The sequence below is a fragment of the Homarus americanus genome, unplaced genomic scaffold (genome assembly GCF_018991925.1).
Source record: "Homarus americanus isolate GMGI-L3 unplaced genomic scaffold, GMGI_Hamer_2.0 scaffold22250, whole genome shotgun sequence".
Lineage (NCBI taxonomy): Eukaryota > Metazoa > Arthropoda > Malacostraca > Decapoda > Nephropidae > Homarus > Homarus americanus.
Window position 1 is genome coordinate 12,630,914 of NW_024741189.1, and position 23,181 is coordinate 12,654,094.

Consider the following 23,181-nt stretch of genomic DNA (forward strand, 5'->3'; position numbering starts at 1 on the left):
AAAGATAATACTAAAGTTACCTCGTGTAAATACTGTATATTTCAGATTACCAAAAGACTATACAGTTTATAACATGACAGGAAACTATTCAGTAAAGGACAATATTTCAGACTAGCAATATGAAGGTGAAAATTCCATATTTCAATAATTTATCGACGACACAAGATGAAGAATTATGTGTGTTGGGGGAGAGAGAGAGGGGGAGAGGAGAGGAGAGAGAGGGGAGAAGAGAGGAGAGAGAGGGGAGAGAGAGAGAGAGGGAGAAGAGAAGGAAGGAGGAGGAAAGGGAAGGGGGAGAGGAGAGGGAAGGGGGAGAGGAGACGAAAGGGGATAGGAGAGGAGAGAGAGGGGGAGAAGAGACGGAAGGGAGAGGAGAAGGACAACGGGAGAAGAGAGGAGAGGAGTGTGGATGGTGTTCCTGGTGGAGGGTGGCGGCGGTGTTATTGCTAAAGACATGAATCCTGAGCAAAGACATTTATCCCGCTTATGGCCGCTATCATGAGAGACGCCGATCGGATATTAATAATTACGGGGAGCCGATTCTTCCCCCTGCATTATGAGAACCGAGAGAAGATGTTGGAATGGTGTTTCAAGTGCTTTGGTAAATACTGTACATCCCGGCCAATTTGTTGCCTGATTGTCACACTCACTACCGGGTTACCCCACATCATCGAGGACAACACCTTACACATGGGTCAGTAGATAGTTTGCCCCCCTGCATCGTCTCCTAAACACACACACACACACACACACACACACACACACACATCCTTCATTTTTCTTCAACATAATATCTAGTTTTGAAGAAGAAAATAATGAAAGAAACCAACGACTGTAGATAATAAAAAACACAAGTTCTTTTACACCACTTTTGAAAGGAAGAAAATTCGTCCCCCTCTCTTGCTCTTTTTAACATTAGGATAATACTAATTAGAGATGTTCCTCAGAGACCATCACGTCTACAATGGCATGTGTGGCCAGGAGTCCCCGTACGTACGTGCTGGAGGATCACCTGGTGGTCGAGGGGCGTCTGACTAAAGTAGGTGTAGTAGAGATACTGTAGATGTGACTGTAGGGGTGTGGTTAAGTGGCATCTTGCTCTATGTAGGTGTGGTCAATATGGATGTGGTCAGAGAGGGTGTGGTCGATGGTGTTTCGCCAAGAGAAGCATTTGGTTGAGTTGCTTCAGATTTATCAAGAATTATATAGAACTAATACCAGTGTCAGGAACTTATAGACTAGACTTTACATTTAATTTACTCCAGGTGGAAGGAGTCTGAAGAAAACTGAGTAGGAAAGTGAGAAATTAGGAGAAATTATGGTATTCTGAGTATAAGAGGTGAGGAAGAATCTTGTCGTTATCTGAATTACATGATACAACCAGTCTACTAGTACAGATGATTACAAACTTACAAGCTATTAATGCAACCATCAGACTATTGTAATTCCACACCTGGTATTTACACCACGGCCACTATACTAATAATTACAAGCCAATACACTATCATTACACCCATCAAAGCTCCATTACCCCTTTATTGTGACCACACATACATAGCCAACCCTGCGAGTATCACTTCACTACAAATGCAACAATACCTTTGAGGTCTCGGTCTGATCGCCAACAAAACAAACAATTTATACAACATTAATTTTTTTGTTTTCATGATGTTATTGTTGTCATTTATATGGTTTGATAAATAACCTCTTGGTCATTGATAACATATGGGATTAAGAAGCCTTTATTGATTTTCGTAACATTGATATATCGATTTTTGATTATTTTCATAACGTAATCAGTATTTACTTACATAATTAGATGAACAGTTTCTAATATAATTTATATATCACGATTTATTTTAATAAGTTACATAAGATGATGAATATTTTCTGATATTTTTTCATGTCTACAAATTAATTATCTAAATTCGTGACGATTTTTGTCCTATTTACCTGTAATTAATCCTCATAACACCTTAGTTAATTACCCAAATACCTGAGCTTTGAGTAGAATATTGAGTGACGAGTGATGTAATGAGTTTCCGCTGTGTAAATGTGTTGTGTATTGTGTATTGTGTAATGTGACTCAGCAATAGGTCTTGTACAATTTTTCCTTTGTATTTTAGTGTTATTTGGGTCAGTCATTAAAATAAGAACGTGAGAATAGTGAAGAGTTGATAATAGCGAAAAAAAAGGAGAAAGGGGAGAAAGGAGAGTAGATGACGTGTGTAAGAGTAAGCATGTATTAGAGATAAGAAAAAGGAGAAAGTGAAAGGGTAGAGAAAAAAGAAATGGTAAGCAACAGGAAAAAAAAATCTCGGAATCCACACACCAGACTTTTTGTAGCTTTTAAAAAGTTAGCTAAGTGATGCGGGTAAGAGTAGCCGAACTGTAGCTTAGACAGGAGAGCCCTTCGTCTGTCTGTCTGTCTGTCTTTATACCTCACCTGTCGGCCCCTTTTCTCCTCCCAAACTTTCCTCTTATTTGCCACAGTTTCCCTCCATCTCCCCTTCTTCACCGCCTTTTCTTCTCTCTCTCTCTTCCCGTCCTCCTCCTCTTACCCTCTCCTCTTCTCCTCCTCCTTCCTCCTCCAGCCAAGCATTTATCTCTTCTCACTTAATCTCTGAACTCCGTCCTCGGGTAAACTAATGGCGACTCTGGTTAATCCTAGACTGGGATTACATTCACGAAAATCATTTGTAATGTGATCATAGATAATTTACGCATAATGGCAATTCTGGGGAGGAGTTACAATATATATATATATTAGTGATAGGTTAATATAAAATTCAAGATATTTAGTAGTTTATTATGTAGTGCGGAGTGCAAGACTGTCATGAACGTGAAATTTTAACATAAACAAAGTACGGCGATAAATAATTCTCTTGCATCCATGCCAGCAGTGGGTGTAGCGGCGCATATTCCGAGTATGCTCAAGCCCTCGACGACACCCTGGACGGTAGGAATGAAACATATCAGGGTATTATCTGGGTGAAAGTGGTATATATCGGCCATAAATCGTGGTTGTGTGGGTGTGCCGGTCGAGGTCACGCTAAGGCCTGGGGTTGGGTTCATCCTCCGGCCCTGCCCACCACCTCCATGCATACTAACCCTTGCACCGTGGTAGTCGAGGTGTGTGGAGGTCACATAGTGTTATGAGGTGTAGTGGTGAGTGAGGAAGGGTTGTAGGAGGTTATATGGGTACAAAATATGACTAAGATGATAGAGATTGTGAATAGTTTACACAGTATGTAGGTGAGGAGATACAGTACAGTATGTGTACATGATAATATGATGTAAAGGTTCTTCACATAGTGCTTGGTTGAGGTAGTACAGTGTGTAAGGTACATTACACAGTATGCAAGGAAGGTGGTAGAGTACATGGGGTGTTTACAGATATTATGGGGAGGACGATGGAATTGGTGGTAAGTTTGAACAAGGTAACAATATGTAGGGCAGCGTGTAGGTGAGTTACAGCATGATGAAACTTGTTGACGACACAGGTGCTTCAGCTGATGGCACAAGTATTACAGCTCCTGACGCTGGTCCCAAGGCCTACATGACACTGGTGCCTAGGCCTATATGACACTGGTGCCACGGCCCACATGACACTGGTGCCACGAGGATCGACGATTAGGACAACCAATCAGCCGGTGTGATCTCATTATCCCTTAACGCTCGTCGACACCCACACATCAAACGCACATGGAGATGGCTAATTTGCATAAAGCCTTCGTCCGTACCTCGATAGCGAAGATTTGTGACCCATTGAGCTCGGTGTGCTGCCTGATCCTCTCCCAGATACCCACACAACACCCGCTCCATGGCACCCACGACGCCGGGAGAGAATATGAGCGCCATGTTAAGAACTAAACAATGGTAAGTAGGGTGGGAGGCTGAAGGGACATGAATCACAGGGTGTACAACCTTCATATGTTAGGTGTTGTGAGTCTACTGGAGGAGAGAGAGGGAGGGAGGGTGTGTGTGGGGGAGGGAGGATGAGGGGGTGTGGAAGGGTGTGTGTGGGGGGGGGAGGGAGAGTATGTGTGGGGAGGAAGGGTGAATGTGGGGAGGGAGGATGAGGGGGTGTGGGAGGGTGTGTGTGTGGGGGGGAGGGAGGGTGAATCTGGGGAGGGTGAATGTGGGGAGGGAGGGTGAATGTTGTGTGTTTGATTATGTGAACTTAACCAAGAACTCTACAACAGATAACATATCACGTTAAAATCCAATTAAACAAAGGTCGACACTTAACAGCATCGAAACTATACATTATATAACAGTAAAATGAATTTGTGTAATGTTGTTAAAAATAAAACCAGATTGAATATTTTGCAATTTTCTTTTAAGTTTTTTGTGGCCTAAATTTAATATATCGTTTAGTGTTATTTAGGTGTACAAAAAGCATCATAAACGATTATGTGTGAGACAATATGACACAACGAATGAAGGATTTTGACAACCCTACCGATACAACAGGAGTCTCAGTGTTCATTTTGAAATTCATCGGTCCCTTCCGTCAAGATACTTTCTGAAGCGAGTGTATACATTGAGGTCATAAATAAGGTTAGAGGAGACGTCTTGACAGTATCTAGAAAATTTGGTGGAAATACTGAATACATTATTAGACAAAACTGATGTAGGTTCTAGTGAGACTTTTGTGATTTACGTTTATCAGAAAAAAAATACTTGAGATAAGAGAAACAAGAGAGAGAGCAAGAAGAGAGAACCTGGAGGAGTTCTGAGAATATTGTGAAAGTATTCAGAACGTGATCCTTCAGTGTTCTTCAGTAATAGCAGGATCGTTTATGAGTTATTTATGTAATTCTAATAACAAGAGGAATTAATTAAGGGTAATTTAGATAAGACAAAGAAAGTATTTACACATTATACAGCTATTTCTCGCGTTTCCTTCAATTCATCAGATATCGTTTCAGTGGTGATGCTAAATCCTTCTTGGGTAAACACGTATTATTTAACTTCCTCGAAGGTGTTCCACAGGACGATCATCTCTCGCCTTACCTATTCGTGTTACCTTTGTTTTTACTTAAGAAAATAGCGATAGTTTGTCAGGTGAGATCCATGTCTTGTATATTTACTAGAACTATGTGTCCACTACCATGTGTCAACTATCACGTGTCCACTACCATGTGTTCGCTGCTGTGTCCACTACCATGTGTCCACTGCTATGTGTCGTGTTCACTCTACGCCTGGTCAAGTTGCCACACTTCACTGGATTTATGCTGAGGTTAAGTCGCCTGACAACTCTTCCTCAAATCTCAAATGGTATTGGAAATCGTTGTTGCTAGACGTCTCCATGGCGTTGTTGCCCTACTGTTATGGTGCCTCTATGGTGCTGTTATGGTGCTGATGTAGTGATGCTATAGAGCTGTTATGGTGCTGTTGTGATGATGCTGCAGTGCTGTTATGGTGCTGTTGTGGTGATGCTGCAGTGCTGTTATGGTGCTGTTGTGGTGATGCTGCAGTGCTGTTATGGTGCTATTATGGTGCTGGCGTCTCTGTTGTTGTTCCATACTGTCACTGTACTCTTGTGGTGTTGATGTAGTGCTGTTATGGTGCTGTTGTGGTGGCGGTATGGTGGCGCTATGGTGCTATTATTTTACCTTTGTGATTTATGATGCATTTATGGTGCGTTTGTGATGTATTATGCTGTTATGGTACTGTTGTGACGCTAGAATGCTGTTATGGTGCTGATGTGGTAACTCTATAGCACTGTTTTCCTAATTTAGAGACTTAAGTAAATCGTAAATCTCTCGCAGGTTTTTTTTCATTTTGGTATAATAAAAACATTGACTTTATGAATCAAAATGCAAACGAAATTAATAAAAAAGAAAAACAAACATATTTTTCATTGTGTTTCGACGTGGGCACCATCATGAAATACCAAACGATAAACTATGGTCTTTACTAATAGGAAAATATTATAAGAACGACTGCTAGTACAACGAGATTAAAGGAAAAAAATAAGTTAAGTCATAGGATTGATACCGTGGAAAAAATAAGATCATATTATTAGTTTCACAGTTAGTTAAATCTTGCATAAACGAGATCTCTTTTTTTCGAAAGTGATGTTGTAATTGATTTAGGTAAGGTACAGTCCCCTTCACTAGTGCGTTTACAGGGGCTCTCCAGGTTTTGTCCAGTGTGGCAGCGCTTTGTTTGTTTACATTCAACAGAAGGTAACTCGCAATAGTAAGCATAGTATGGAATCAACTTAAAAAAATATTAAAACAAATGTCTAAAAGATAAATGACTTTTGGAATGTTTATATGACGAGCCCCTGTAAACGAACTAGTGAAGGGGACTATATGTATATAACAGGACAACATAGAAGGAAAGGCTAAGACGTGATACTAACAAGCAGGGAGAAAAAGAATATATAGATAAAACTGTGAGAAGACTAGGAAGTTAAATTGAACGAGTAACGGGGGTTCAAGTAATTAGAGAAACCGCGAGGAGGATTGGAATAGGAGGTGAGGGAAAAGGATGAAGGTAAGAAGAAAGTAAGAGGAAAACGGGGGGCAGGGGGGAAGAAATTAGAGGAATGTTTATAATCACAATATTCTTATAGATAAAACCCCCGAGTTGTATGTTATAGACAATAGAAGAATGGGTGAGGATGTGATAATGTGTTTAGGAAGATGAGAAGACCTTGTTAAGTGGTGGATGTCAATGAAAGAGGAATAAGAGAGGGGACAACACTTACTCTGGCGGGTAACTAAAACACTTCAGGGGAATAAAAAGAATTAGAAGACGTAAATATATTCTAGAGTGAGAATGACCAATGACTCTCCCTAGAAAAGATGAATGGAGGAATGAGTAGGAGAGGAACGTGCTGAGTAAAGAATTATGAGGTAGTTGTTTACTGGAGAGACTGGTGTAAGCTGTATGACATTACCTTTAGTTTAGATGGATTCTCACCCCACCAACTTTCACACCCACCTGAAGCAGTACCATCACACCTACCCAGACTAAATACAGAAATAGACTCGAGTTAAGGGGGAAAACATTTTTAATCAGATAATTTTGTTTCACCAGCGTCTCAAATTGAATATGAATAAGATGTATAAGTGGTTTATGGCCATTTACATCCATCATCATTTACAATTCAGATTGGATGGTGTAGCAAGGCGTTGGAACACTCACGAGTACATCGGAAATCTACTTCAGTTTCCAATTTGTTTCGTTCTCTCGTTTTCATTACCAGCAGAGATGAAAATGTTAACATATAAAGGCACAGTGGCCGATCTTTGGGTATTATAGAACTCGGAAAGGTTCAGTCCGGGAGATTCACTTTTCACTGTCGAGTTCGTTTGTTAGCTCCAAAATTTCTTCTTGACGTGGTTCACGATAATGATCCTACTGGCCATGGTGGCTCTGGGCCTCTCTTTGGATAATAACACAATGGCTTCCAACCACATCAAGATTCTTTTGCCTGATGTGTTATAAAGCCAGACCGAGATTTCAGTATGGCTGGAGCTTCATCAGTGCCTACACCAGCAAGATTATTCCATGGCAACTTCGCCTCCCTCTCCCCTCACCCACAAAAAAGGAGAAGGGGTAGACATCTTAGCAAGTCTGCCGTAGTGATAGTCGTCACCTGTCACGTCAAAGTTGTATTGAACAAAAATCACAAATTGATATTCAAAATCAAATTCTCAATCAAAATATCAATAATTTACGAAGTAGAATGTATGAAATGTTAGCTTATTGCTGTCACAAGCCTGAGTCAGGGTTCACCCCATCCCTGGCCTAGTGGTGGCAGGTGGCCATGTAGGGCCACAGGCCGTCATCCGGTGGTAATCTTCAGCAAAAGCGACATAGAGAAGATTTAAGCGGCCCTTCCTGTCCGGTCCCCGATATTTCCTTTTTATTGGCCATCACCCCACAGTGTCTAGGCAAGGCGGGTATTCCAGATTTAAGTTTTACGAGTTAAAGAACTATCCAATACCAATTCACAGCCGATTTCGGGGAGTTATAAAGCATTTATTGGCACTTCCAAATTGAATAAACTCGTACGTTTGTTACAGATATTGAATGTGGGTCGCCTGGCAAAATTCACCGTAGTTGACAGGGAGTTTTTACTTCAGCGAGTACCATACACCACGATGGATTCATAAAACTGAAATATTTCCAAACCAAAACTCGAATTTGTTTTTGGAATGAACACACACAAGCTTACCCGGTATATATCACTTGCTTAATGTATATAATTCACGTATGTATTGTCCTTGGTAATTAAAGTGAGATAATAAGGTGATAGAGCGCCACAACAGGAGACTCTTGGAGAATATTTATATGCAGATGAGAATCATTAACGTGTGAATTGTCTTATTCTGTATCCTCCACGGACACCGCGACACAGACAAAAAATATTATTTATTATTGACAGTTGTGACCATAATGGCTTCCCGTGTGTGTGTGTGTGTGTGTGTGTGTGTGTGTGTGTGTGTGTGTGTGTGTGTGTGTGTGTGTGTGTGTGTGTGTGTGTGTGTGTGTGTGTGTGTGTGTGTGTTTTTTTAGTTTTCGTTGCAGGAATATGGAATAAATAAATTGTCCAGCCATGTTCAGTGCTCAGCTGGAGGCGGCCATCCATATTTCTAAAGGCGTAAATTATAAAACGTGGGTGACCCAGACTGACAGTGTCACACATGAATCACACAGTACCACATGACCCTCACAGTGTGTCGCATGAATCACACAGTGACATATAACCCTCACAGTGTGTCGCATGAGTCACACACATCATCCTCACCTTGTGTCAAATGATAGTTTAGAACCATCTTTGGTCATTGTACTTTTGGCCTCAATCATTTTTATTTTTACTTATTTAATCTACGTACATCATAAAAAATGGTACATATGGCATAATCTGTACACGCTCATTATACATTTGGTTCCTCGAACTGTATCTCCTGTTCCCCCTGATCAGGCTTCATGTACCTCCTCGGTGGCCCCAGGACCTCCGGGTCAGAACCCTGGGCTTAGACCATAATAAATGGTAGACCAAACCCCTTCGTCATTAGGAAGGCTTCACCCACTGAGAACTACTAGACACCAGATGATGTAAACAAGAATAAACAATCTCAGGTGTTCCGCTGTTTGTTTAGGTCGTACTTGTTGCCCACAGTTCCCAAACTAATGACGTCATTATTTGCAACTGTGAGTCGCTCCCATATACGAAATGACGCGGTGTACCGTAAGGAATACATAATGCACGACACAGAACTCGTCATGTGAGTCACATGAAGTGTAGCGGGAGCAACACACACGGCACACACAGTCAATAAGCGTTACATTGAGTGAGGGCAGCGTCACGCAGCCCGTCACAGTGAAGGACATCGGGTAATTAATTTGCGTTGAAATATGTTCATAACCCAAATTTAATTAAAGTGTTAACTATTATACAGCTGCAGTGTAGTTGGCCAGAGGTGTAGAAGCAATTTACTCTACATTCTGGATTGTTTTGTGATGCTATTCACAAAGTCCAAAACAAAGGAAAACTGACAGTGTAACTAAAACTAATGTAAGACTTAATATATCACGTAAAGCAAGCATCAAAAATATTTCATGTAAATCCCACGACTAATGTTATTTGCATGTATTATATTTATGCATAAATGGATAATCTTTGTATGAAATACCAGGAAAGGCGATCACTAGTTACGAAATCAGAGAGTATTGGTCCTGTTGGTTAAAGTAAAGAAAGGTTAATATAGGTTAGGTTAAGTACTCGTAAGGTCAGGTTAGCTTAGGTTGGATTTCTAAAGTGGATTTATTTTGATTTCGTTAGGTTAATTTGCTTAGTATATGCATCCTCTATGTCTTTTATGATTCGATATCGTAACTCGCCTCCTGAACTAATGATCATTAGTTCGAATCCCGCTGCCAGGTACTAAGTGGAGCTCCCTTGGTCGACCCAGAGGTACAAAGGGGGACTAAGAGGCTGTAGAGTGCCTTGTGTACTGGTGGCTTAGTGCTGAGGATGTTTAATCCAAGCTGTCCCTAATAGGCCATTACGTCTACGAACCTCACTTTGACTTTCAGATGGGTTAACTGTTGTCAGTCGTGAATATTCCCTTGTGTTTGAGCGCTTTCAAATTTCTTAATTTTAGGTGAGAGAATAAAAGGGAGAGAGAATCGCGTAGAACATGTGTAGGAGGCTGCTGGTGTTGCTCACAAAAGAGGAATCACAATGTTTTTTACTTCCAAATCAATGTGAATTCTAGTGTGGATTCATGTAACGGGATCATTTCTATATGAAAATTGTACGGGAATTGGAACTTTTACGAAAATGAATTAAAATTTACTATGTTAAGAGCAGCCCATATGGACAAGGAAGGAAACAACTCATTTTCTTACTCAAATTAAAAGTACAAGAGATTAGTATAAGGACTAAAGTACTGACGTGAGCCCTTTAATAGAGCGTCAGCGAGATCTTTGGTGTATGTTATGAGACAAATAAACTACAAAAAAAAATCCCCAAATACAGATGTGTAGAATCTAATTATGCAAACACCAAGGCGAACACATTCTCATGTCTTCAGAAATCGCTTAGTATCTGGAGGGATTATTCGACCAAGTTTACGTTCCGACCCCCTCTATCCCCGGGGAAGATTTGAGCCTCTTTAGGATACATAAATCTCACTTTAAGAAGTTTTTCAATTTTAGCAGTGACTTGAGAACAGGGAGGTCCACTTGTTCTCATTCTTTCATCCCAAGATACTTTTTCGTTCTCTCCTCCTCCTGGTCTGTTTGTTTTGATTATGAACATTTCCCACACAGTATAAAGGGTTGTTGGCGCCTTATTCTGGATACTCGGGAGTTTGCTTAGTAGCGTCCTATGATACTGTTAAACACTTCGAGTTCAATACTTTGTTTTACGCTGAAAAGCTCACCTCCTGTCCTAAGGATCGCTCGTTCGATCCCGAGAAATTCTTTTGCCAGCCAGTGTTAAATAGGTACAGCACCTAACTTTAAATTTAGGAAAGTGAAGGCTGTGGAATGCATTGAAACCACACGATCTGCTTATATTATCTGTACTACCCTTAACAAGCATATCCATCACAATTGTGAACAAATAGACATAAAAAAATATATATAAACGTTACATTAAATACGTCCTCGTCATACACATGTCGTGGAATACGTGTCTGGCCTTAAAGTCTTTCATTCTTGAAATTAACAGAGGAGGGTGAAGACCTGGGGCGGGCCAGAGAGAGGCGACCATGGACCCAATTAAACCACGAGGGCGTCATCTCACCCCGCCTCTCCAACCTCCCTGAGTCTTGCTTCTGTATTCATAACGCCCCGCCCATTATTTTTGCACAGAATGTAACGACACTAGTGGGAGAAATTTCTGTTTTATATTTATTCCCGTAACTTTAGCTGAGGGGGTAGAAAGGGAGGGGTCGGGAGAGAGGGTGGAGGAGGTGTTGGTGAGGGTGTTGGAGTTTGGGGGGGTGGTGGGGTGGAGAAGGTGTGTTGGTGAGGGTTTTGGAGTACTTCCAATCCTAATCCCAGTTCTCCCACTCAGCATTACAAGCAATAGCGCTCTACCTTATCTACAGACGTCAAGTCAAGTCAAGGGGAAGGAGGGGTGGGTGGAGAAGTTGTGTTGGAGTTGGAGGGGGTTAAGGTGTAGGTGGCAGGGCTTTCTGCCTCTGTTAACGAGGACGTATCGCACCACCTAGCCGCCTTGGTGTAGTTTTATATCAGTTTCATGTGACTTGTTGGAATACCACACACGTCTGCCTCGGGACACAATTTGATATCTTTACACTTTCGTTTGTTTGCTGAGCTATTATTCTAAGATGTGTGGAGGAGAGGTAAATGGGAGGGAGAGATGAAGGAATAGTGGGAGGATATGCTGTTTTGTGTGTGTGTGTGTGTGTGTGTGTGTGTGTGTGTGTGTGTGTGTGTCCCATAAGAGTGTGGCGGTGGGTGGAGGGAGACGACAGGTGCTGTTAACTGGACGCGGTGCTAAGACTTGAAGTTTACCATTATGGGTCTGTATTCACGAAGGCTCGTAGGAGAGGAATATATCTCGTAAGTGAGAATGTAAAAATGCACGGATGGGAATGACTTAAATTACTGGATCTTTGGACAAACAACCTGGACCATAATATCACCTAGTCTTAACATATCTCGTTAGAATCACTGTAATTTTGACTTTTTATTCAAACTGTTCCGTGAAGTTAACTCCTACATCATGAGAACCTTTATGAGTCAACACTGGGCCAAGTGTAGTAGCTCTTCATACCGTGGAGCACCTGGGGACTCTACCGGAAGAGCTTCATCCTCTCACTGGGCCACCGACCATCCTACACGATATCTAAACCAACTGTTGCACTGAAAATGATTTACCATCAACCTCACTCTACACATAACTCATAGTAGCATTATGTGTATTAAGTGTTTTTTAATGTTTTGTGTTTAATTCAGATTTAGTTTTAATGTGTAAACCAATAACCCTGGAGAATGTTGCTGGTGATGTCCATTAGTTCATGTTGTTATGGTGTCACCGTCTTGGATGACTCGGTAAGAAAATCACTGTCTATGTGGCCTGGTAATTACGGCGCGTATTTGAGTTACTGAGGAGATGAGCGTGAGGGAAAACAGAGAGACGAATGTGAGAGAGAAGAAAACTTTAATGTGAGAGAGCCTTGAGAAAGAGTAGGAGAGATATTTTAAGAAAGAGCGGAAAGAGGGATGTGTTGGACTGTCAGAAGGAGTGGGGAGAGGGATGTGTTGAACTGTGAGAAGGGTCAGGAGTGGGATGTGTACTGAAGATGAAGGTGTAGTCTGTAGCGCCATCTCTGCCCGCCTTGTCTTGCATCAGTTGTATCAGATGAGAACCTGAGCACCCCTGACACCCCTCAAGTGACGCAGTGGATCTCGGGAGTCATTAGTATACACTCTTATACGTAACGAACTTAGTTTGTGTCTGAAGGATTTTTTTTTTTCTACAAAACAACTACAGAGGAGTTATAGAGATACATTAAAGGTAAAAATAAAAGGCAGGGGGGGGCAGGAGAAGGCAAAGGCTGGGATAGGTTAGGTTAGGTTAGGTATCCTCTAAGTCGTTAATATTCAGGCGTAACGTTAACCTCTGCTATACAAACTGGTTAACGATATCAGAAATTGAAGACAATAAGGCTGAAATACCAATAGTAACATAATTTAGTCTCTAGCTGCAAGTCGTTAATATTTGGATATCATAACTTTATCTTTTGTCATAAATTTTAAGCGAGGAACAAAGGCTGTAAGAGATGACTGACGAAATGTTCCTGGTGGGGAGGTGAACGAAGGTGATCGGTTGTAACATTACGTCATTCATTTGGACTTCCCCCTCCTATCTTTCTCTTCTCTTAATTATGTCTTAATTACTTTTCCTACATTTCATCTAAACGGGTGTAATCCACTTTGAATTTAATGCACTCCAGATAATTTTAATTCATCTCGTTTTCGCTGCAATTAAGTCAATAAATCATATAGTGACGACGATTTGTGTGGTTTTTGTTCAATTCTTTTCATTTTTTATTCTTTTTTTGGCATTGATTTCCACTCACATTCTGTTTTAACTGTAGGAACATCGACAGAGTGATGGTAAAACGTATATGCGCTTCCAGTTAAAAAAAACAATGAAAAACAGCAAATATGTTCACAGTACGATGCCTGGGTGTTAGTGGATGGTAGGGTGGAGTCCTCGCTGTGTTCATGCCGCCGCTATTCTTCGCTGTAAGTTACGAACACTGTGTAATCTCTCGTTGCAAGTTACGAACACAGTGTAATGTCTCGTTGAGTTACAAACAGTGTAATCTCTCGTTGCAATTTACGAACGCAGTGTCATAACAATTTATATCACTTTTGCAAATAACGTGCACACAAATTTACGTTAATAATCACGTCACGTACTAACAGTTACATTTTTTTACCATATGTGCACACGCTCTTTTATATACGAGTATTTTCAAGTCACGTACACACTGATGGCCAGTATTCACGTATGTACACACAAAGTTATGTCAATTTTCAGACTCCCAGTGTTAAACGTACCGCAATTCTTAGTAATGTAGGTGTGCGTTTGTGTCCAACTGTTTATCTCGGTCTTTCCTTGTGTCAGGGGGTAACTTGTCAGGATAAGACCGATACGCTGATCATGAATCATAAAATTGCATTGTTTGAGATTATTTATTTTTATTTTTCAACTTATTTTCATTCGTAGTTAGATAGCAGGACAAGTAACAAAAGGGAAATGCATAATACCAGGATTTATCTAAGGATTTAAATTTGACGGTAACCATGTAACAAGAGCTGCTATCCTGATCCAACCGAAACAACAATGTCTTTTACCTCTTAAATAACACCAGAAAATATAATATCTCTCGACATTTACGGACATTCTGGGAGCCATGAATAGAGACAATAAAATCGATTCCTTTCTATGCTGATGCCATGTACAGATGTGTCGGGAAACTAAAGAAATGTGTTTTGAAGCGAATGCCAACATAACAAATTTAATTTAGTCTTGCTGAGAGGGAGGTGTAACTAGGGAGAGGGATGAGAGCATCTTGGGAGAGGCTGTTTGAAGAGTGTGTGAGAGTGGGAAGGGTGTGTGGGGAGAGCTGGTGCGGTGAGAGTTGTGTGTGTGTGTGTGTGTGTGTGTGTGTGTGTGTGTGTGTGTGTGTGAAGCAGAACTGGAGAGAATGAAATTGAAGAAAACAGCTGGATAACAGGAAGGAGGAGAAATATATGAATGAACGGGAAGAAGGGTTACCTAAGGAAGAGAGAAAGAAACCAGAATGTGAGGAGGAGGAGGAGGAGGAGGAAGATGAGAGTGCAGGAAGGAGGGAACTGGGTGAGTGGGAGTGATGATTATGGTAAAGGGGGAATAAGAGAGAACAAACTACTACGGAAAGAATGGAGAGAGATGAGTAGGAAGCAATAAGGAGGAGAATGGATAGCGTCTTGAGGGGAATTAGGGGAAGAGAGTTAAAGAGAGATGAAAATAAAGAAAAACGAGAGAATTGCATATAAGGAGAGAGAGAGAGAGTGAATAATAGGAGATGAAGATGCGAATTCCCAGATAATTTGGTTGCTTGGAGGGCTTAAATGCTTGTCTGCTGGGAGAGCTTAAGGGCTTGTCTGCTTTGAGAACTTAAATGCTTGTCTGCTGGGAGGGCTTGAATGCTTGTCTGCTTTGAGGGCTTAAGGGCCTGTTTGCTGGGTGGGCTTGAAGGCTTGTCTGCTTTGAGAACTTAAATGCTTGTCTGCTGGGAGGGCTTGAATGCTTGTCTGCTTTGAGGGCTAAGTGCTTGTCTGCTGGGAGGACTTTGGGGGCTTGTGCACTTGGTATACGATGCCTTAACCCCTTGAATATGATGACTGAAACCCATAACTGTGATGACTTAACCCCTTGATTACGATGACTTAACCGCTTGAGTACAGTGACTTAACCCTTTGAGTACAGTGACTTAACCGCTTGAGTACAGTGACTTAACCCTTTGAGTACAGTGACTTAACCGCTTGAGTACAGTGACTTAACCCTTTGAGTACAGTGACTTAACCCTTAAATATATCAACATATCACCTTTATATCAAGACTTTACAACCCACTCAGCTATTTCACAACCTTTTTTTTGTTTCCTATATTATATCGAAACAAATTACAGGATATTGAGTTTTATGTAACATTGATATTCAGTTTTAATCTGCATGTCATTTTCTGTTGATTAATGAATATCGCGGAAATTGATCTACAGGTGAAATAGAAGAATCTGAAATACAAATAAGTGTTGGAAAGTGTATATTTGCGTGATATATAATAACCTTGCCTGTTGGTGTTTTGTTTGTTTTTTTCTTCAGTCTACATATTATTTTTTCTAGTTATATTTTTACAACACTACATTTATGTGAAAAATATAGCCTTTACATCACTACTCAATGTGTAACAAGCGTTGTGGTCGTTCTCAATCGGTTGTTTTGTGGTAGTACCGCCGAAAGTCGTGTCGTGGTGGTGCCCTCTAGAGGTCGTACTGTGGTCGTGTTGTGGTACGGAGCAAAATATTGACTACACAACAAGAAAACATTTTAGGAGGTGTATATTCCTAACAGCTTCAGTGAAAAAGAACCAAAAAATACGGAGTTTTTTCCTATATAAAAAAAACTGTCTTTTTTCCATCCGACGGAGCCCCGATAAAAATGGGTTGTGCAGTATTTTTAAATTCAATTTGATATTCAGTGTCCAAGGAATTTTGAGTCAGAGATGCTCTTGATCTGTGTAGGTATATATATATGTCTGTGTCTGTGTGGATGCGTTTGTATGTGTAAGAGACAGAGAGAGTCTGTGTGTATGTGTTTGCTTTATATAGTTGTGTGTATTTTTGTAAATGTGTATTGGAATGTCTGTTTTTTTCTGAATGTGTAATGCGGTTAGGCTTTTCTGAGCATGTTTGTGTGTGTGTGTGTGTGTGTGTGTGTGTGTGTGTGTGTGTGTGTGTGTGTGTGTGTGTACTTTAACAGACTATCATTAAACACTCAGTAAACTCACCCGCCCAAGTCAACTGACTCACTGACAACTGTTGTCTTTTGATAACTAAATTTACATTAATGGATATACCGTATTGTTATTTTACTGATTAGGGGATAATTGCATTGAATTGTCTAGTTAAAATAGTTAAAATAGGAACAATGCTTCAAATAGGTTTATATAATTTCTATAGCAAAAGTGATGAACAATACCGTGGGTGATGAACAGTGCTGTGGGTGGTGAACAATGCTGTGGGTGGTGAACAATGCTGTGGGTGGTGAACAATGCTGTGGGTGGTGAACAATACCGTGTACGATCAGTGAGTATAATGGTACTGTATGTTTGCATATATTCAGAAAATCTCTCCATTTCCTTGCATCATAATGTCATTTATTTTACAACACTAAAGATAGGTCACCTGCCCTGGCACACCTTCCCTGGTTGCCATAGAGTTCAGGTGCTCTTGACTTCGCCCCCGCTTCCCCCACCCACCCCCTTGCACCACACGTCACCATGACAACACATCTCTCTCCGTGTTGATGGACTGAATGACACCACTCCTCTTGCTTTACAGGTCAAATGTTACCGCGTAGTTTTATATCGCTTATTCCATCTCGACAACAATAGAGACAAAAATATCACGACCTGTGCAGCATCATTTATACACTATAAACTGACGCTTTGACAGAAGGGAAGTAATACTAAATTCATTAACGTCTCAACAAGAGTCGCAGTTGGATTAAATACTAGTGGGTGGAGCGTGGAGGTGTGTCAATATCAAGAGATGTGGTTGGCTGTTGGTTTTGTAGGCGGAACTATCTAGTGGATCGTTTCACCTACGCCACGGCAATACCTATTGGCTTGAAACATAAGATTTAATTTTTTTTGGCATTTGATTTATATAACGAAATTTTTAGAATATTTAGTAATTGTGTCTCCCGGTAATTGTTGTTCAAAAGGACATCTCGATCAATCTGTTACCGTACCATACACATAAAACGAACAAGGCAATAGATGATATTGTCCGAAATTTGCTTATTTATCTTAATGACTCTGCTCTAGAGGTTAAGACATGACGGTTACTTTAGAGAAGAGAAAGATGATTCACAATAAAACAAGATGTGAGAAAATAACATTCAAGCATAACTGTTACTATAAATAAATTTTCTTTTATTGAATATTTTTAATATGCTTAAAAAATCTCAACTGGAACCTTTAAAATATCATCAGTTTTGTAACCATTTGGAAAAAAGTGTTTCATTAATATACTGATATCACTATTGTTACATAAGTGCCTCCCATTAAGTAATAGAACGAGAGACAGACACTACAAGTTGGAAATAATAAGTTACATTTTTATATAAGTACATAATAAAAACAGTAATAGCATTCGGCATTTCCTTGAGTCTTATAAACGGATTAAACAAGAATCTAAAAAGTAGGAATCTTCTTGTATGTATTAGAGCTTCTTTAATGATTTGGCCGTGTTGTGCGACGAGAGACGGGGAGGGCGATCAAAAGAACCTGGAATGAGTCGACCAATAGGGAGAGATCATGCGGAAGACACAAGTTGGGATGAAGTGACTATGCTTGGGCGTGCATGGGGTTGGCGTGGCGTGGCGTGGCGTGGTGTGGCGTGGCGTGGCGTGACGTGGCGTGGCGTGGCGTGGCGTGGCGTGGCGTGGCGTGGCGTGTCGCGGCGTGGCGTGGCGTGGCGTGGCGTGGCGTGGGGGAGGACTTGCAGAATATCGGGTTGGTAGTGAAAGAAACAGAAGACAGAGAAACTTAGGTTGAGATGGATCTGAAAAGTGGAAGAAGAATGATTTAGGCGCAGAGAGGTAAGACGTGAGCTCGATATAACTGAAGCGTGAATCAGAGAGTGAGAGAATGACGACATCTTGACAAATACACAATCTGAGTACGAATTCCACTGACATAGAGAAGTGTTAATGAGAAACGTTGAGAGAGGATGCTTGGAAACTACCTCTACCAGGGTCCTCAGATTATTACACTTTTAAATGACCATAAAAAATAAAGCTTCACTTTACGGAATCAATACATTTCGACTCTGTTTACTTCATTATAGCGTTATTAATTAATGGAGTCAAGTAGAGATGTCCAAGTATCTTGTTTAGTAGGAGTTTGAGGTGAAATTCAACGCGTGAAACTTTGATAATAATCTGCGGCCTCCTGCCTCCTCCTCACTAGGGTAATGAGACAGTTTTAACTCGTTCTTTTGTAAATTGTATGGCATGATGTGTGTGGTAAGGCGGTCAGCAGGTGTATAATAATACCTAAATAGTATACCTGAATCAACAAAATTATGTCTTATAAAATGAGAATCGATTTGAAAAACATTTTTAATCTGTATTTATAAAACAGATTAATAAAACACATTCTCCATCAATGACAAATACACGTAGGTCTATGGAAACGATGACACAGCATAATTTAGCTATATGCAGCCCGTCACCTGACAAACTCTTTCGTCAAGCATAAAATCGTTCACTAATAGCTAATAACACACACAGTTGCTGGTGTAGTTAAAAATAGAATCACTATACAACTAAATGATGATACAACATTTAGTTTATTCATAGTTTTTAGGTCTAATACCACTGTAGAGCATAATAAAGGGATAAAATATATCAATGGTATATTTCCAGCCATAATCTATACATAATGTGGTCATAATAGATAATGATGTTTGTATATACTAATGATAGAATCCATTTCAGTGGGGGTTATCAGTGTTGGGGATAATGGAAGTAATCAAGAATGGCATATCAGGTCTATGAATCCTCAGAGGCTCACCCGTTAAATATTCCCCCCATCACTAACTGGTACAGAGCGTTAGTACATTTTTGTTTTATCATTTTTTATCCACATATTGGTGTTGCAGGCTATTTAGGCCAAATAAACCACTCTCATGTCTTCAGTTAACGAGTACAGGCCAGATAAACTGCTTCCATGTCCTCCGTTAACGAGTACAAGCCAGATAAAACACTCCCACGTCCTCAGTTAACGAGTACAGTCCAGATAAACTGCTTCCATGTCCTCATTAACGAGTACAGGGCAGATTAACCACTTTAATGTCCTCCGCTACAAGTACATCAACAATAGAACCTTAAGGATTCAGGGGCCAGAGTACTAGACGTTGTTACCCGACGGCAACACAAAAAAAAATAATAAAAATACTGGAGGCTTACGTTGGAAATCAAATTATAGCATCTCACAAGAAACTCAAGGGTATGGGGCCCCAGCAGCCTTAAGAGTAAGTCAGAAACTCCATAGATCCTCAGAGACGTTTAGAGGAAATATTTATGCTTGAACTGGATGAAGATATTTGTTTTGTTTACATTCTAGTACTAGTTTATTTATCGGAATGCCTCTCTCTCTCTCTCTCTCTCTCTCTCTCTCTATTACTGGTTGTTATATTCTTATTATAATTCCCGCATAAATCATGTAGTATATTTTTTATTAGTAGTAGTATTTTCTGTCCCTTTCTTTTTTTTATTGCATTTTTATTTCATCTCTTTTTTTTACTATCGAGGATGAAGTCCACCTCACAAAGTTTTCCTCCTACAACAAACAGGAAACTTTATCGTTTACTGAACTTTTTTTTTCCTGGACAACTTTTCTCTCTTTCTTCATGCTGGTGTGTGTGTGTGTCTGTGTGTGTGTGTGTGTGTGTGTGTATCTGTGTGTGTGTGTTTGTGTGTGTGTGTGTGTATGTGTCTGCGTGTGCGTGTGCGTGCGTGCGTGCATTGTTACGAAACCCAACTACCTCTACTGTTGACTGTATTACGTACTGGTGACCTAAAAACAGCACGAAGAACCTTAACAGATGAATAGCAATAAAAAAAAATCATGTGAGCACAGTGACACTAAGTGGTGGTCGCGGGTAAGCCATGGACAAATTGCGTCAGCTGATCCAATAGTAAACAAAGGGAGAGAGGGGGAGGGACAGCAGGCTCGCGCGATAGCTACATCAATAGAAAGTCTACGGACGTGGCGCACCCTTATTCAACTACTACATTTTACCATAAGAATTACTCCAACGCAGCCGTCACTATTCTTCAAGCAGACTCCTATTACCGCTACTCAATGGCCTGTAGTAGGATAAGAACTAGGTGGAGATATTGGCCCGTCAGCTAGTCTCCACCTCTCCTTGCCCCGCCCTCCCTCCTCCCTCCTGTGTAGGTGGAGGGAGGAGGAGAAGATGGAAGTAAGGTAACGGAGAGTTAGACACCCACACAACATCAGCAACGGTGAAATTTTTAATCTTATGACGGCTGAACACGAGGATTTATAGCTCCAAATTTGCATCATTCCTCAATCCACAAGTGTGTGTGTGTGTGTGTGTGTGTGTGTGTGTGTGTGTGTGTGTGTGTGTGTGTGTGTGTTAGAACAATTTTACCCCTGTGTTAGGAGAACACTGTAATAGTTTGTCGTGGCTTTTAATATATTTATTAATACTATCCTTTTTTATGTATACTTATTACTACAGTTATCGTTTTAAAATCTTATATATATCATCCAAGAAAGATTTAAAGTCTTGTCGTCAAATACGTTATAAAGAGACAATTACTAGTGGTTGATGGCAAGGAAGTTATGGTTTATTAGCATCTATGTCTAAGTATGTCTATCTCACAAGTTTACAGTCGAGAGAGGTATCCAACACTATGTGGCCGCCTGGATGATGGGCTCTGGGGGGTTCAATTCCACCCGGTCGTAACCTTTTGGTATTTATTGGACTATGAAGCCTGTATGAGAGATGAGTGAGTGTGTTTGTACTTAATATCAGCCCACACACACACACACACACACACACACACACACACACACACACACACACTATCGAATCAGAGGAATTTAAACATAAATAAATACACTGTAGTGGTAGCCAAACCCCTAAGAATTTGACAGCTAAGGCACTGATCACCAACAGCTAAATTACGGAGTACAGACAATTAAGATATTTAACAATGACAATAAGGGTTTTCTATACTGACAGCCAAGGTTTCAAGCAAGATATCTCACTCCCATAATGTTGAGCACTGGCAGCAGCAGATGTGCTGAGTAAAAGTCTGACTTCCAAACACCCAGAAGGGACTGTTCACTATAGAAGCCTTCATACACAACGTCCCCCAGGCAACCCCCAAATAGAATTCCTGACGGTGGGTTTGAGAATGAACATTTTTGTCGAGAATATTGCATGAATTTAGGAAAGCCATTTTGTGAGAGAGAAACCAAATACCCGTAGAGGTAAAGGGGCAATAGGGTAGGGGAGAAAGGGGGGGTATTGGGGTGTTGTAGGGGGTGGATGGGGGTATTGGGGTGTTGTAGGGGTGGATGGGGGTATTGGGGTGTTGTAGGGGTGGATGGTAGCTTGGTGAAGGGCTGGAAGGCAGCTGTCACTTTAAAGAGCGACCTGAGAGCCTGAGTTATCATGAGGGAATGGGGAGCTTATATGGGGAGAAAGGGAGCTCAGATGGGGACGAAGTGGGGAGGAGAGAGAGAGAGAGAGACTTATAACATTGGGGCTAGATACGTTTGCATTGGGGAAAAAACAGTTTATTACAGAGAAGAAGGGGGACACAATTGCCTGGGAGGAAAAAAAACTCTTGATGGAGGCTGTGGGAGTCTGAAATAGGGATGAGAGGGAGAAAGATGTCTGTATATGGGAGAAGAGGAAATTTAGAAAGAGAGAGGGACGATGCTATGTACATTAGACGTGAGGCGAAAAGTTCCCATGAGATCAAGAGAATTAATTAGTCGTGAGAGAAGAGTATGGGATGGTGTCCCTGGTAGTGATAGAGTGGGGGGAATCTGAGTGGGAAGTTTCTGTAGTGTCTAGATGGGTGAATGGGTGTAAGTGCGTGGAGAGGTGCTTGTATGGTGGAGAAGGTCAGTTAATGAGATAATGATGAGAGGTATAAGGATGGTTGAGTATTAGGTAGTGTGAATGATGAAGTGGCCAGCAATCTGTATGGTAGAGAGGAAAGACTGAATATAGGAAATGGGAGAGGACTTCGTGTGGCTGAATGCATTAGTTAGTTTATGGGAATGGGGAACAGTTTGTATGGTTAAGTGGGGTGTGTGAGAGATAGGGTGGGGAGTGATTTAAAAGGAGGAGAGGAGGTAGCTTGGTGGTGTAAGGGAGTGAGAAGGAGTGTGTATGGCATTGAGGTGTCAGTCTGTGTAAGGGAGTGAAGGAGAGTTTGTATGGTTGAGAGGGTTAAGTTAATATCGGGAAGTGGGGAGAAGTTTGTGTTAAAGAGATGATATACGCTTGGCTAGTTTTGTTTTCCCAGTAACGACAAGGCTGAGGGACCCTAACGATAATAACTTGTAAATGCCAATAAAATGGTGAAGGAGTTGTTACATATTCTATCAGAAATATAAATAGTTAAGTCTAGCCAGTGAAAGAAGATGAGGTCATGTGGTTGTGCCGAGTTTCAATCAATCAACCTAAGTGGGAGTGTTGGAGGCCACGACCCTTCACTTGGTACGTTATCGGGTTCCCTCTTTTTTTTTTTTTGCCAATCCTTCCAGATTTTACCGGGGTTTTGTTGACGTGATATTCAAGTCTTATCAAAAATTAAAAGGTTAAAGTTTATCAAGCTTTC